Below are 13,788 nucleotides of genomic sequence, written 5' to 3'. Positions count from 1 at the left end.
GACTGCAGCCGCGTTCTTTCGAAATTAAATCGAAAGAACGCGGCTTTTCTTTCGATGGCGGTAAACCTCATTTCACGAGGAAGAACGCCTTCTTTCGAAAGTTCCTCTTTCGAAAGAAGGCGTTCTTCAATGTAAATAGGGCTTCTTCGAAAGAGAGCATCCAGACTCACTGGATGCTTTCTTCCGAAAAAGCAAGCCGCTTTTTCGAAAGTTCAACGTGCAGTCTAGACGCTCTCTTTCGAAAGAGGATCTTTCGAAAGTATCTTTCGAAAGAGCCTCTTTCAAAAGAGGCTTGCAGTCTAGACATAGCCTAAATGAGCATCTTTATTTTGCTGTTGACAATGACCTTTTTTTTCCTGACAAGATAGAATTGAATAATTCAGAACTAGAGCTCTGTATAGGAATCCTGCAGTGTTCTCCACAGTGGCATTTGAGAACTGAACTCAGTAGGATGTCTCAAGACAGACTGCCAGTAAATTGACCCTTGCAGACTTACATAACAGTTAAGGTTTCAAATAAATACTAAAACCTCAAAGAAACATTTCAGCTCTTCCTCTAGTACTCCCAAAAAGGTCCCTGGACTCAGCCACGTGTTGTCACCTTCTTTGAAAAATTAAACAAACTCCACCCTTTCACCCCCTATTACCTTCTCTATTTTCTGTGGTATGCCACCTACCTCCCATCCCATCTTCTATCTTTGAAGATGCCAGGGGAAATGATTAAAAGAGCATAGCACTAAGATGGGGGCTAGCAATAATCATGGCCATGCACTTAATATAGACCAGGAGTAGTAAGGAAAAGAAGATTTCCATTTCCCTCTTCATAGAATCATAGAGCTGGAAGAGACCTCAGGAGATCATCAAGTCCAGACCCCTGCCCATGATCAATCCTGGGAATAGGTAAGACTGCTTCCTGGCCCTCCAGAAGACCCTTGTTATATGGGGGAATAGCTGCTGTACTTGACATATTCTTCTCTCAAAGCCAGAAGATAGAGGAATTGCCAGCCAGTTCAACAGCCACTAACTGAGGATTATTGAACTTATGAGCTATAGAACCTTCCAAGGTTGGCAAATTAAGGTCTTTTTATAAGATATGTGTGTAAGAGTGGCTTTTGGTGGGAGAGGTCATTTGGGAGCATGGAGACCAGTTGCATGGAAAATTTTTCCAGAGCCTGTCACAATTTTTTTTCCTGTGGGAACACCCTCTTCTTGAGTTCACAACATGAATGGAACTTACAAACCAGGGTTACTTCAAGAAGGTTTCATATAAGCTTATTTCTCATTTCTGCTCAGAATCGGTACATCAGTTCAAATTGTTTCTTGTGCTGTATGTCTCTGTACTTTTTTTAACACAGAATTTCATCTAAGAACACAAGAATGGTCATACTGGGTCTTATCAAAGGTCCATCTTTTCCCTTGAGCAGTCTTTCCACAATGTCCACTGTCAGGTGCTTCAGAGAGAATGAACAGAGCCAATATTTATTTTGATCCTGGCTTATATGTTTGCAGAGTTTTAGGAGAACAAATATATAGATTGTATAAGGCGGCAATATGATAATGAATGATGAAGGGTTTGATGGGCAGAGGAAAAAACCAGATGGTTAGTTCATTTCCAGACTTTTTTCAGGATAATAACTGGTTTCCACTCAAGTATGTTTTCAACCATAGTTATAAGCAAGGTCTTATATTTAGGAACAACATATAACATGCCAGAAGGGAATGAAAAAGCAATCTTTGTTACTTCTACAGCCTTAATAGAGATGATGCTAGTTAACCATACTTGTAAAGAAATGGAAGCATCATGTGGTTCAAAATTTAGAATGAGAAAATTAAATGAGCTTCTGTATGTGAAGAAGTTGACAGTGATTAAAGATTTAAAAGACTATATAACTCATTAAATATCTTGGGATGAAAATGAATCAATGCTACTAGATTACAAAAAGATGCTTTGAAGCTAGTATCTTATCACTATAACATCAGAACTAAACCAGATGAAAAACATTGAAGAACTGAAGTATTAACACAGTCGTATTAAAGGTATAAAACTCACCATAACTGATCTGTAATCTCAGATTCATTATCATACATGAATTTCCTGTTGCTGCAAAAGAAATGTCAGCAGAATATGAATAAGGCCTTCTGCTGCTATTGCCTTTTCTGTATATATTAGAAGATTTTATATGTGTAGAACAAAGCAAAATTTAAATGCTATGAATCCAAAAGCATAAAGCACAATAATTACATTACATTGTAGCTTTTCCATAGAGTGGTACCTATATCCCAACAAGCCAAATTGCTGTCAATACTTCACCCTCCAATAATTTACAGTCAAAGCTGTCACCAGACAATATTTTTAGTTGCCAGATTTCAATTAGGATACAGGCACAGTAAGGGTCTAATATGCTCATCTGTTGCATGTGGCTTTGAATCTATGGGAAGGAGAACTTCTATTCACCTTGCTTAGAAATAAAACAAATGTTAAAATAGTATGTGCACACTTGATGAAGGAAGAGAGAATGGCTATAAACAGGATCACTATTAGGAAAACCAAAACTGTTTGTTGAATATAACTTCTAGTAAAAAATAAAAGAGTGAGATATTGATAACTCAATGCACCACCGAAGATCTCTGTTGTTCTTATGGAAAAAAAAAAGTAAAACTTATGATAGAGACACTGCATAAAATGGATGAAAACAGTGCTTGTCCAAGTACTAAAAAACAAGAGAGAAAGGTAACCATTTGGGTATGTCAGTATATCTCTGTGTGTATATTCACACCATGGCTGTGTCTACACTGGTGCGATCTTGCACAAAAGCAGCCGCTTTTGCGCAAAAACTTGCTGCCTGTATACACTGGCTGCGAGTTCTTGCGCAAGTAAACTGACGTTCTAATGTATGAAATCAGGGTTTCTTGCGCAAGAACTCTGATGCTCCCGCTCAGGAATAGCTCCTTTTGCACAACTGTTCTTGTGCAAGAGGCCAGTGTACACAGTCAACCTGAATTTCTTGCGCAAGAAAGCCCTATGGTTAAAATGGCCATCAGAGCTTTCTTCTGCAAAAGAGCATCTACACTGGCATGGATGCTCTTGCGCAAAAGCACATTTCTTGTGCAAATGCACATGCCGGTGTAGACGCTCTCTCTGGAAGAGTTTTTGCACAAGAACTCTTCTGCAAAGAGTTCTTGCACAAGATCATGCCAGTGTACATGTAGCCTATGGGTCTGTCTAGACTACAGGGTTTTTGCAAAAAAAGTGGTCTTTTTTTCGAAAAAACTTCCCCTGCATCTAGACTGCCGCTGCCTTCTTTCAAAATTAAATCAAAAGAACGTGGTGGTTTTTTCGACTGTGCTAAACATCATTTTACAAGGAAGAACACCTTTTTTCAAAAGTGCTCTTTCGAAAAAAGGTGTTCTTGAATGCAAACAGGGCTTTTTTGAAAGAGAGCATACAGATTGCCTGGGTGCTCTCTTTCAAAATAGTGGCTCGCTTTTTCAAAAGAAGTGCTTGCAGTGTAGACACTCTCTTTCGAAAGAGGCTTGTAATCTAGATGTACCTTATGGGTGTGTTTACACTGCATCATTATTTTTAGATAACTAGTGCTATTTTGAAATAACAATGTGAGCATTATTTCACAGCCATTGCATTATTTTGAAATAATTTTGAAATAATGGACGGCTTATCCCGAAATTTGTAAGCCTCATTCTAGAATGAATAATGCCTATTCCAAAATAGCTATTTCAAAATAAGATGTGTGTAGACGCTCCACTGATGCTATTTTGAAATAGCCCCTCACCAAGCCATTCTAAGTTATTCCTCCCCAGTGCCTCCTGAGGCTCTAAATCGAGATAGCACATCTACATTAGGGAAGCCTGCCTCGGACTAATTTTGAGGCTTCCCTGCAGGAAAGACATGCTATTTTGAAATAAGCTATTTCAGAATAACTGTTCAGGAATAGCTTATTTCAAAATAACTGTGCAGTGTAGATGTACTCATTGGCTTTGTCTAGACTGGCAAGTTTTTCCACAAAAGCAATTGCTTTTGCGGAAAAACTTGCCAGCTGTCTACACTGGCCGCTTGAATTTCCGTAAGAACACTGATGATCTCATGTAAGAAATCAGTGCTTCTTGCAGAAATACTATGCTGCTCCCATTCTGGCAAAAGTCCTTTTGTGCAAAAGCTTTTGTGCAAACGTGCCAGTGTAGACAGCTCAGATTTGTTTTGCGCAAAAAAGCCCCGATCGTGAAAATGGCAATCGGGGCTTTTTTGCACAAAAGCGTGTCTAGATTGGCATGGACGCTTTTCCACAAAAAGGGCTAGCCTGTCTTATCCTCTCAGCACCAACAACCATACTTTTAATCATCTGATCGGTTGTGCCTACCGGAGTCCAGGCTCTCTTCTCAACTGGGTGTTCTGATTGAAAACTGGAGGGTGTGGATCAGCAGTTCCCAACTAGCAGTGGGCCGCTAACCCCTGTCTGCTGAGCGATGGCACCTTGCCAGGCCACGCCCTCAGCTTTTATTTAGCCCCGCCTCCTGGGATTCCCAGGAAATTCCCTTTCTGTCCACTTCCCCTTGCAACAGCAGGGTGAGTGGGACAGCGGGCATCTGGGACTGCAGTGAGACTGCTACACATCGTGGCTGGTGGGGCTGAATGGAGAGTGGCTGCACCGGCTGGTGGGGCCAAGAGCTGCATGGAAAGTGGCTGACCCTGCGACCCCATTCGCCTCCCTCCCTGCTCGGTGGGAGCCTCCACCTGGCCTTCAGCTGCTCCCAGCCAGTGGATGCACACGCATTATTACTACGCATTATTAAGTGCATAGGAAAATATGAAATTGCAAAATATGTCAGCACTGTCAAACCTATTAACTACCGCCTCTTTAATTCTGGTACAATTAAGGCAAAAGGTTTGGACTGGAGAATACTCTTTAACAAGTATCAGCAACTATTTTACTGGTTTTTTTTAAATGTGTGTGCAACAGTTTTTCAGATTCTTGTTAACCATCATGTCTCCCCTCTTTTGATTTGCCTGATATACCATGGGCTAAAATCGCCAAAATGAATATGCAAACAAATTAATTACCATAATGAATATGCAAATATTTCAGTACTGGTCCTCAACAGTTTTTGAATGAGTTTGGTGGTCTGTTATATAAAAAAGGTTGGGAACTACTGGTGTGGATGACTGATGTCAACCAGTTGTTTGATTTGAAGAAAATTGACCTGATTGAAGTAGCTGGGTCTGTAATCAGATGCCAGGGTCTCTGTGCATCCTCCATTTATTTTCCCCTTTTGGTGTTCCAGTTTTCACCATAAGCAGCGTTCAGACCACTTAGAGCATTCCTTAGATTTTTTTAAAATTGAGCAGAAGCAGAGTTCAAAAATTATTGCACTGCACCCAAACAAAGAAACAGAGAAATACCTCAGGTTGAGTGTAGCGCTTTGCTTTATTTTGTCCAGTTAGCTATGATGATAGACAAATTAGTGTTTTATATAAAAAAGTGCATCAGTCACCTTAGCTGTATTCTTAAATATCATTGGCCACTGAAAAGGAATTTAAGAAGCACATTATTAATTATAGAGAGGCCAAGTCATTGCCTAATTTCATTAATCTAGCTGTGGAAGTGGGAAGTGGTAGCTTTCTTCCACTGATCATGTCATCAAACCAAGAAAGTCCTGGTGCCATAGCACTGACAACCTCAATAGAAAATATAATTAATTTGTTGTCTCTTAAAAGATCAATTCATTAAGATATAATTCACTATTACTTTATTTCAAATATTACTGATAATCTATTTATAACCCATATCACTACATCAGTTGTTTCTGTTTCTTTTTTTAAATACTGATTAAAATAACTGGTTGGCTCTTGAGATGCTTGCCTTGGGCAGTAAAAATAGACTGGCTAGTTTCATTTTGAAGATTCAAGAACATAAGAATTGCTTATTCAGTTCCAGCTAGTAGTCCACCTTGTTGTGTGCTCTGTCCCTAAAGACTGTTAAAACTATACAGCAGCACAATGTAACCCTTCAGTGTGGACATTACCTGCATGTACAGGAGGGGTTCTCCCATTGGTGTAGTGAATCCAACTTCGAACAGGCAGTAGCTACGCTGATGGAAGAATTCTTCCGTTGACTTAGCACCGTTTACATGGGAACTTAAATTGACTTAATAACCCTGAGTGACACAATGAATCTACCAGACCTAAGAGAGGCTTGAGCCAGATGCATCAAAAGAAATGGTGCCAGAAACTCTATGCTGGATAATTATAGAATAATCAACCCACAGGAGAAGCTTTTTTAGCACTAACAATTTGGTGTTTGGTTTATGTTCTGAAGCAGAAGTGTATGTCATTGTATGTATTTCCTTGCTATAATATATAACTGAAAGCCAAGAGATTCTTCAGAGATTTTATATATAACTATATAAAATCTCTGAATAATCTCTTGGATTCAATTGTATATTGTAGCAATGATCTCCATAATTATTAAGTTACATGAGTGTTCAAGCACTAGCACCATATTGTAGCATTTGATTTGCAAGTACTACAGAGAAATATGTATTTCCTATTAAGAATAGTTAATTGTTTATTAATGTATTAGGTTTCCCAGTCCCCCCACCCGCCATTTACATACAATTCAAGCCTAAACTATTGTAAATGACAGTATTTCTTTGATATCTTTAGCTGGACTTAGAGAAAACTTAGAATGAATAACTTCATACATTTTATATTAGTTTTTCAATATTATTTCTGTAATAGACGTATTTGTCTTCTAAATTAAATATAACAATACTATTGTACTTACAGGATTTAAAATCACTGATAAAAATATTTTCCATTACATTCATATAAGATACTTTTAGTTATTTCTCAGATCTTATCAGATATTTTATAATTGTTTTGGTTCAACATGCAGCTGATTAAAACACATCATTTGAAGAATATGTATAGATTTTTGCTATGCTGTGCTTATTCCTATCTTTTCATGAGAAGCTGATTTCCTTTCCTTTATCACTCCTGGATTAAATTATTGTAATGCTTTACTTCCTGTTTTGTGGATCAGATTAATTACTAAATTGCACAAGACTCTGCTGAGTAGGTATTTTTTCATGTTGGCTAAGCACAAATATACTTCAGTATCATCATGGACTGAGTCACATTTATCATACAGAATGTACTAAAAGATGTTTCTGTTAACCTTTGAGGCTTTTCACCATCAAAGCTGTAAATATTACAACATTGATTAACGTGTTCTCATGTAACATTACATGCCACTCTGGGCTGGCTACATCATTGTCTGTGCTGAGCTTGACTGATTGTTGATATGTCACAGATTTGACTTAGCGGGCAAAACTAGGTGGAATGGGCCTAGAAACATTTTTTAATAATTTGAAACAAAATATTTTTAAACTCATAATGAATATAGTAGATGTGTGTTTGGTGCAGAGGATATTGAGGCCCCAATTTCATTTGGGAAGTTAGATGCTATTGTAATGTTAATAGACATCATCTTAATCATTTTGGCTACGTCTAGACTGGCATGTTTTTCCGCAAATGCTTTTAATGGAAACATTTTTCCATTAAAAGCATTTGCGGAAAAGAGCATCTAGATTGGCACGGATGCTTTTGCACAAAAGCACTTTTTGCGGAAAAGCGTCCGTGCCAATCTAGACACAGTTTTGCACAAGAAAGCCCCGATCGCCATTTTTGCGATCGGGGCTTTTTGTGCAAAACAATACTGCGTTGTCTACACTGGCACTCTTGTGCAAAAGCATTTGTGCAAGAGAGCTTTTGCCCGAATGGGAGCAGCATAGTATTTCCGCAAGAACACTGACAATCTTACATGAGATCATCAGTGTTCTTGCGGAAATTCAAGCGGCCAGTATAGACAGCTGGCAAGTTTTAACTTTGTGTGTGGTTTTATTTGATATTATTATACCAACATAAAATATGTATTCTGTGAATTCCAGAAGTCCTGGAAGTGCACTAGCCTGCTTGCATGCAGGATATGTCCGCATAGCGTAGGATATGTCCGTCAGCTAACTCAATCTCTTACGGCTCAGGCTTGGGGCTGAAAAAATTGCTTTGTAGGGATCTGGGCTCTGTGGAGTCCAAAAGAGTAGGGTCCCAGAAATGGGGCTCCAGACCAAGCCAGAACACCCACACTGCAATTTTTAGCCTCATAGTCCAAGAGCTGGCCAATTGGAGTGGACCAGCTGTGGCTATGCCACAGGGCTTTTGCTCCTGTGTTGAAGCATATGAAACCATGTGGAACCTGCTGCTATGATGCTGACTTCCCCTCTTCATGGGGGGAACTCAGCCACCTCTCTGCCACAGGCCCTCCTCCCCATTCCCTGAACCCCTGAAAGATTTACAACTTGGCTTGCCGGCTCAGTAATTCAATTAATAGATAAGCACAAATATTTATGTTCAGTCATTTAAAAAAATCTACTCAGATCTACAAAATGGATTTTGGCTCATATTCTGGTTTCCCTTTATATGCCATACCATTGTATATTGATAGTAGTAGTAGTTTTTTCATGCATGTAGTGAAAGCTGATTATTAAAATAATAAATCTGACCGTTCACATTTGTAATATTAACAAAGCAGAGCTTAAAGACTGTGAAGTCTGAAAACTGATTTTATTATAGGGGTTACATATAGAGTGAAATTTACGCACCAATATAAAGGCTGTCAGCAGAGCATAAAACCCACTGTACCCTTCAGAGCACTGGGTAACTTTGTGCACAGTCTATTTGGTAGAAGTGAGATTTGTGCTAGGTGTGCGTAAGTTAACATGAAATAGGAAGCTGAGGGTGGATCCTGGGAAAGATTTGGAGATATGGACTCTGGGTCCATACTGCCATGCATATTCAGTAGCCAAATGGCCACATAAGAATGCACAAGGATTGTGGCACTTGTTCTTTACAGGGACTGAAGTGGCATTTGTACAGGGAGTCATAGGGCTACCAAGCATTCTGACTACTGATTGAGGAATTTGTTTCACTTACTCTCCAGTGTATTTCACCTGAATTAAGCCAGTTCACACTGGCTCTGTGCAGGAGCTTATGGGTGTGTTTCACCTATGCAAGACTGCATAAAAATGTATATAGCACGTTTCAAATTGAGTGTGTCCTGGATAAATGAAAAACTGAATTTGCTAACAAAAGAAATGAAACATCCCTCGCTGCTACCTCTTCCCCCACCTAATAAGAGTGAGGTTGAGGGTAGAGTTCTCCCTTGAAGAACTTCATACTTTTTACAAGTATAAGTTTAAAACTAATTTCTATCATAATATTTATTATGCTGATATTTATTATTCCTTATGCTGATATTCTTTTCACAGAGGCTGTGTCTAGACTGGCATGATTTTGTGGAAATACTTTTAACGGAAAAGTTTTTCCGTTAAAAGTATTTCCGCAAAAGAGCATCTAGATTGGCACGGATGCTTTTGTGCAAAAAGTGCTTTTGCACAAAAGCATCCATGCCCAGTATAAACGCGCTTTGGGGCAGGAAAGCACCGATGGCCATTTTCGCCATCGGGCTTTCTTGCACAAAAAATTAAGGTGCCTATCTACACTGGCCCTCTTGCGCAAGTATTCTTGCGCAAGAGGGCTTATCCCTGAGTGGGAGCGTCAAAGTATTTGCGCAAGAAGCACTGAATTCTTACATTAGAATATCAGTGCTTTTGCGCAAATTCAAGCAAAAGTGTAGACGGCCAGTGTAGACAGCTGGCAAGTTTTTGCACAAAAGCGGCCTCTTTTGTGCAAAATCTTGCCAGTCTAGATGAACTCAGATAGTATTTGGCATAGCCTGCATTAGGAAAAACAAGGGTTACAATTATTTGATTTGCTAAGGACAGATCCACAGTTAACTGTCTTTGTCTGTATGATCTATAATGTATCATGAAATATTATAAATCGTATTACCTTATTTATCTATACATTAGACAGAAGTCTCTATAGAATTGATACAGCTGAGAAGGAGGCATTTTCTGAAGATGGTATGTTTCCTAGGATTGCTATACCATAGCTATTGCAGAAATCCATTCCTTTCTGGGGTGCAGCCCTATTCTATGAAGAGATATATCGGCTGGATTTTAACTTCTTGCTTCTTAAGCATGTAAACCAAATTAGCTTCAACTCAAAGCAGCCAGGCATTTGCTATCCAGAAGCAGGATTTATAAAGTAATTGAAATTAGCAGTGATCTGAACAGCTGAGCCTTAGTGATGTGCATCAAGGATTTCCAGCTGGAATTATTTCAACAACAAGAACACTAATATTATAGCCTGGCCCAAGCCCAAAACTTTGTCTAACCCCTGAAGCTGCCTATTCTTCTTGAATGGAAAGAGCATAAAATAAATGATATAGTAGTACCACCACTTCTTTCCAGAGTCTTTAAAAAGATTATGCAATTGCTGATGATTTACTTTGCTCGGTGACTAAACATGTTAGATGTCAGTTCTAATGGGAAACACACAAATATTTGTTAGGGTTTCTAACTGGTGAGCAGCACTAATTGGATTTGGAATTTGATATCACAGTTGCTCTTCCTGCTGCTACTACCAGAAAAGAAAACCATATTTAGAAAGCCAAGGATCATGAAGTAGTTTTGGAATGAAATGATTTTAGCAATATTTCCTAAACAACAGTTGCCTGCTTTGTATGAATGGACAGTATATTTTACTTTTGCATTTATCAAATAATCACCATTTTATTTTATTTTTTTATTAAGTTGTTTGTGTTTTGAATCATTTCATTCCTAGTATTTATATTATTTCTTTCTGAACAATTTCCCTGTCACTAGTCTTATTTTTTCCCTCTATTATACTATTCCTTCCATGAGAAGTTGCATCTATGCTATCCTTCTATTTGGTATATCATCCAGGTCTCAGTTTTCATTAGATTTATTCTTAGTTTGATCTGAAGCACGGTTCTCAAACTGAGGGTCGTGACCCCCTCAGAGGGTCATAAGGTGGTTACATGGGAGTTGCAAGCTATTAGCTCTGTGGGGCTGACAGCTCCCAGCTCATATTAAATTATATCCCCCCACCCCTTTTTAATGCATGGGGGGTTATACTCAGATATTTGCTGTGTGAAAGGATTCACTAATACAACAAGTTTGAAAACATCTGGTCTAAATAATCTTTTCTTTTCTGTCTGGTCTACTTTGCTCATGTAGTCCTCAATTGCCTAGTGGCATTTACATTGTAAGGATTGTGCCTTTTACCATGTATGCCAAAATGCACAAACAACCTCTTTTTTAAGCTTTGTATCCATGTGTTCTGTATATTCCCCACCCCTTCTTAGTGCCATTTCTTACCTCTTTCTTTCTAATCATTTCATTAATCATTAATCAGACTAGTCAATATACAAGCAGTATGTGCTGTATAAATATCTTGGGAAGCTACAGTACAGTGCAATGGCAGGAATTGCAAAACACATTTGTTTGCAGCACTCTTGCAAAAGGAGTAGGAAAATTATTGTGTTGTCAGTGCGATGTATCAAGATAATTTTTACTATTACTATGAAAGAGGTTGATCAACATAAGACAAAAAGCCTAATTTCTTTTAGCTACAGAGTTTTCCTTTGTAGTGGCTATGATTTATTTCCCTAGTTTGACAGTGACCATGCAGAGTCAGCTAATTAAAGTGTGCCTGCACAGGGAGTTTACTGTGAAGGCTTAAAATATGCGTGTTTCACCTGTAACATGCACATGAGATGCCTGTTTCATTTTCAATTTACATCATGTGAACACATGGTGATGGTTTACCTGAACTGGTATACTGGTCTCAGAGATTTTCCCATGGTCCTTTGGGTTATGGCCGAGCAATGTGCATTCTGCAATTGTGAATTGTGGGATGCAAAGCAGAAACCACATGGATTCAATTTTCTTTAAAAAAATCTGTCTCTGCTCTGTACTTCATTTTTGGGAGGGCTGGCGCTATTTTCGAAGAGCTGTCAGCACAGACCCAGAAATGTACTGCACCTCTCTGGAGGCAAGCATGAATAGACAGAGGCTGCTTGGGCTCAACATTCATACCTAGGATTGGGTGAGCAGATGGGGAAGGTGAGGAGAATACACAGTGATGGTATCCCCGCTTCTCCAGTAGTAGGAAAACACTGGGAAGCTGTTGCAGCAGGATGAGGATGCTGCACTGCTGGAAGAAGAGGATCAGTGTACAGTGCTATTTATGGGCCCCGTGAACCCATATGAAATGGTAGGAGACAGTTAGTAGTGGCAAGAGGCTTCCAGGTTGGGAAGTGATACCTTTTTTGAGGTCAGTACAGAGCTGCCCCAAGACCTACATCAACAGCTTTCCAAGATGCTTTGTCCCATACCAGTTCAAAAGCAGGTTTCCATTGCCCTCTGGAAGCTGTCTGGAAGGGTCCATCCGATGAGCTTTCAGATCTCAGCTCTATTTAATTTAATGGAGAAAAGACTCTTTGCCCTCAAGACTACTGTGGACATTAAAGATGTAGAGTTTGCTCAAGTTATTCTCCTTATTCTCTGATGCCCTCTTTAATGTACCAGGCTATTATGGGAGGGGGGGCAGGAAAAAAGGAATATTTAGCCAGTGTAGTTGCATCATGGTGGTCGAGTGTGTATTTGAGTGTTTGAAACGTGGGTGGCATGGCTTGGGGAATGTTTGAAAGCAGCAGAAAAGAAACATCCCAACCCTTATAGCTGCATGCAGTGTTATGCACTGTATTTGTCAGACAAAGAGGAAAACCTTTAACAACAGGCTGAGGGTAGGCCACTTGCTTGGCAGTTCAAGCAGCCAGCAAGGCATCTCTTAGAGAAGTCTTCAGCCTATGTAGGTACATCCTGTTACACATCTTTGGAGGCAGGGAAGGAGATTGGGAGTAATGCAGACTGTGAGTAATGCAGCATTGCTTATGTGTGGAAGAACAGAATGTTGCCCTTATATACTTTTGTAAAGCCACATACATTATTTTAAAGGATTTTAGGTGTTACACACAGTCATAATGAACCAAAATGAATTTAAATGGTTTACATTATAAAATAACAATAATAATACAGAAACCCTGATTCGCTGAGATATAACAATGCTTCTTTTATTTAAACAAATCTACAGATTAACCAACAAAATGCAAACTTCTGAAGAAATCATTTAAACCAAGTGGAAAGTGCAGCAATGCAAAAGGTACAAAAGTAACAAGCTATTTGGCCTAGGCTTAAAGTTACAGCTGCACGTAAGTCTTCCCTCTGCCTTGTCTTACATAGGCAGTTCTGGGCAGTAATTCAAATGTTTAGGTGTTGTATAGGCTCAAAAGTCCTGCACTTCCAAGAGCCAGTGTTCTTGGTGGGCAAATGTTGAAACGGAGAGGGGAAAGGCCTCTGGGATAAGTGCTGTGTGGCACAGAGAGAAGAGATTGTCACTGATCCCAGTGGCCAGCCTTGTCCAAGGTGCTGAAGAACAGGGCTGGGTCCTCTTATACACTACCCTACAGAATCCCTGAACCTGCTGGCCTAGCAGGAACATGTTTTGTAATTGTGCCCTGAGACTGCTGTCTTCCCTATGTGCTGTTTGCTGCTGTGCCTTAGTAGCTTGGAGGAGTGTGTGTGTGTGGGAGGGGGAAGAGGGGAGGAGGACTTGGAAATATGCTCCCATTTTGTTCTGGAAATATTGTTTGTATGTTTCTATGATGTTGAGGCATTTCTATGGTGTCAGAGGAGATGATGGTGGTATGAAAGGGCCACTGGGGTTGAGTTGGTCAGTTATCCCCTTTGAATCTCCTTTAGGTGATCCTGAGCCTCAGTGACTTTA

At 39.5% G+C, this 13,788-nt stretch overlaps 1 protein-coding gene across 4 annotated transcripts in view; it reads left to right on the top strand.

The window, feature by feature from the left end:
- The window catches only part of MYO16 (myosin XVI), a 518,064-nt gene that overhangs the window by 248,893 nt on the left and 255,383 nt on the right, over nt 1-13,788 (top strand). The gene's annotated exons all lie outside the window — the stretch shown is intronic.

The sequence above is a fragment of the Pelodiscus sinensis genome, chromosome 1 (assembly GCF_052426305.1).
Source record: "Pelodiscus sinensis isolate ZL-2025 chromosome 1, ASM5242630v1, whole genome shotgun sequence".
In the NCBI taxonomy this organism is placed as follows: Eukaryota; Metazoa; Chordata; order Testudines; family Trionychidae; genus Pelodiscus; species Pelodiscus sinensis.
Note: the sequence above shows the minus strand (reverse complement) of the source record. Positions and strands in the feature narration are given on the sequence as shown.